Source organism: Triticum dicoccoides, chromosome 6B (assembly GCF_002162155.2).
Source record: "Triticum dicoccoides isolate Atlit2015 ecotype Zavitan chromosome 6B, WEW_v2.0, whole genome shotgun sequence".
NCBI lineage: Eukaryota > Viridiplantae > Streptophyta > Magnoliopsida > Poales > Poaceae > Triticum > Triticum dicoccoides.
Genome location: NC_041391.1, coordinates 97,580,648 through 97,583,993, shown reverse-complemented (window position 1 = coordinate 97,583,993; position 3,346 = coordinate 97,580,648). Strand labels below are relative to the sequence as shown.

At 42.6% G+C, this 3,346-nt stretch overlaps 1 long non-coding RNA gene across 5 annotated transcripts; it reads left to right on the top strand.

Annotated features, from left to right (window-relative positions):
* Positions 1-331: 331 nt before the first annotated feature.
* Positions 332-3,128, top strand: LOC119324102. Of its 5 annotated transcripts, none has more exons than XR_005156773.1 (6): positions 332-567; positions 872-1,023; positions 1,152-1,258; positions 1,382-1,476; positions 2,046-2,497; positions 2,653-3,128. It is a non-coding gene; the product is annotated as an uncharacterized LOC119324102 (long non-coding RNA). The 5 variants fall into 5 exon arrangements; XR_005156775.1 differs by having other exon boundaries at positions 333-567; positions 2,203-2,497; XR_005156772.1 differs by having other exon boundaries at positions 334-513; positions 1,382-2,497.
* The last annotated feature ends 218 nt before the right edge of the window (positions 3,129-3,346 follow it).

Genomic DNA, 3,346 nt, shown 5'->3' with positions numbered 1-3,346 from the left:
TTTGTTTTCTAAAGCAAATTGCATTACTGGGAGAGATCCGTTGATTGACTAAGGTAGGAAAGAATCTATTATTTGTTTGCTAAAGCAAATTGCCTTAATGAAAGAGATCCGTTGATTTGGCTAAGGTAGGAAAGAATCTATTATTTGTTTCCTAAAGAAAATCTCTACTCCTAATGTCTGAGTTGGTAGGATTGCGTTGACGGCTTATTTTCGTCCCACCATTTTGGTCCGGTTTTTTTCCTCTGGTTTTATTTCGTCCCTCCCCACCCCCACGCACGCTCCTCCAGAAAAAACTCGAGTGACGCCATATGCCCTATCCCTAACCCGCTCTCGTCTCCCTCGGACGCAGCCGGCCGCCGAATCGAATCCCGCCCGTGGGCTCATCTGCCTCGCCATGGCCGATGAACGCCTCGGCTGCGGCCGCGTCCCTCTCCCAACGGCGGCGTTGATGGAGGGAGCAGCTGGCGCTGGCCAAGCTGCCGATCGATGGACGCGCCGGGCGTCACTCCTCGGGTACAGCCCCTCCCGCTCCCTGCATCTCTCCCTGTCTCCTCCACGAGCTGCACGGTGCGCATCCCTCCTCCCCGCATGCTTCTCCTCTCCCTCCCCAAATCGCCATGAATCTCGCGCTGTTGGAGCCCCTCCCCTCCTTCCCCGATCCGCCGTGGATCTTGTGCTGCTAGAGTTGCTCCTCTCCCTTCCCTGGCTGCCATGGATCTCGCAGCCGCCGCCGCCGCATGAAGCCCCACATCCCCAAGCTCGACGGGCTTGGCAGCCGACAACGGGCAAACCCACCACACGTCTCACAATCCCCAAGCCCCTATCTTCTCCTTCCCCCTCACGGCTACACTGATGCGGTCTCCTTTTGTAGGAAGTACGTACATGCATCCTTGTGAGGAAGATTGATCGGGATGGAGAAATCAGGCGACGCGGAACCACACCAAGCTCCAATACTACCGCCTCGTGTGTTGCCTGCTCCACCTCCTTACGGATATGCTGCTTCTTATCATGTCCCAGCCGCTGGTGTCCACACTGTCCCTTGACTCTATCTAAAGCGAGGCAGACCTTGGCTACAAGCCTCGGTCCAGCGCACGAGTGTTCGTCTTGATTCTTCTAACTGACGAAGCTTTTGTCGATCTTACTATTTTCAGGTGCTACCAATCCAAGTGTTCATTCATTCTGGTCTATTTCTTTGGATAATTTATGGAGGCCGTGGTTCTGGTATTTGTATGTATTCACAAATTGTTCACAAGGCCTGGTTAGTATCTTGGACGGCAAAAGCACATCTCTTAGTTCTTTAATATGCAATTACTTAGATTTTATTGTCCTAAATGTATGTATCCTTAATGCCATGGTTTGTTACTTATGGTTGTTGTCAAAGGAGGAAATAATAGGGAGGATTGGAGATGCACCGGGCATGCCATGGCAACGAAACAAAAGCTTATTACTTCAATTCAATTATGCAAGTTGAAGAAGGTACAAACTATTAACTCCGATCTTCTAATGCTTCCTTTCTTTTTTTAATGTGGTTTGGCTCGACAAACAATATTTTCTTTGTGGCATACTGCACTAGCTCTAATTTGAGTACTTCAATTCAACTTAAAGTAACTTATTTTCTAACACTTAATAATGAGCTCACAGATGATAGAAGCAGAAAAAAAATACTTGGCCAAATATCATTTAACCAGATATTGTACATTGTAGAATCAGTAGTCTATCTCACTTCATTCTTGTTAGAACCTGCATAAGATTTTGTATGTGATGCTTTTGTTTATTCAATCAAGTGAAATAAGGGCTACAACAAGAGATCACCATTAGGTTATCATGAACCAGCAAAATGGGTATAAGAAGCTATATTCAAGAAAAGATATTTTGCTCATTCTTTACCCAGAGCAAATATAAAGTCGCATACGAACATCTGAAACTAAGAACTCAACAAATAGATCAGTATATTCCATGTTAAGTATACAACTCACAAATAGACATTTCCAGTGAGAAAATATTAACTATTTCTAAAATGTCATGACAAGTTGTTTTTTTTGTAGAATTTTATGCTCTTGCTGTTATCTTAGCCTCACAGGATTGTATATTTTGATGGAATATAGTAAGATTTTCTTATAATCACGAGTTCTTTTATAATTGGATGAGAAGATACCATCTAGCGCATCAATTAAGAATTACCCATATTAATACCTCGAACAGGGATGCATGTATTTGATCTTTCCTACTGAGATTCAGTGTTTCCTATCGGAGGTCTGAATTTGCATATGTGGGGCCTCTCAGTTAGATTGTAAGTATACTAACCATTCTGTAACTGAGGTTGTGCCATATATCTAGAACTGTAGAATATCTTCCACATATGTTCATTCAGGGACCTTAGAAATTCACTATTGAGGGTTCATTGCCAAGAAGGCAACTCATCTCTTCGGCATTGAATTTATTTGGAGTGTTGCAATTATCGCAATGCTCAGTGACAACTACCAGGGTCATGAAGAAGGTAAGTCATCTCCCATGCATCAAATTTAATTGGAATTGTGCAGCTTCAGATTTGCAGTAATTATGATTAAGCACTCTATCTATATAGTTCAAAACTTAGCTATGTATATCGCAAGGGTAACCAATTAAGTTGGTAAACTTTCATGTATTTTGCAGTCCTAGCTCAACAATGGCTCCGTGAGCTCTAACAGGTGTGGTGGGCTGCCAACGACCTACACATAGTATTGCTTAAATCGGCTGCAATCACTAGATTCTCGTCACTAACTCTGTGAACTGGTAGAAAGTGGTCACGTTGGGAAAGGAGTAAACGGAATGCTACTAAAATAGTGGGCCTTTGGGCAACACCTAAAGCGTTGCAATAAGCTTCTGATAAGAATTTCGTACAAGAATAGGTGCTTGTAAATATGTTGAATTGTTCATGGTGGAGTTGTTGTACAGTCTCCCAACAGCAATGATTTACAAGGCTCAAGGGACTATATAAAGGCCAAACACTTGGAATTCAAACAAGCTAGGTTCAAAATGGTAACTTTGAGTTATTATTTATGTTGTTTGGCTGGCTTATTTGATGCCTAAGTTGTATGAGGATACGTGTGTTTTAAAATTTTGCTATTGGATTTCACTTTTTTTCTTTATCTCTGTCAATTCTCCTTTCGAGAGCATAATTACTATAATTTGTCTATGGACCAAAGGGTTCGATCAGGATGTGTCAGATTGGTTTTGGGAAGGCAAGCATACAAGTCACTCGGCAAAACAAATTTGTTGTGTAGATATTGATGTACTACAGATCCATTCCTGTATTTTACTAATATGCATAGTTGGTTATTAGTACTTGTGATACGTGAGGCGTAAT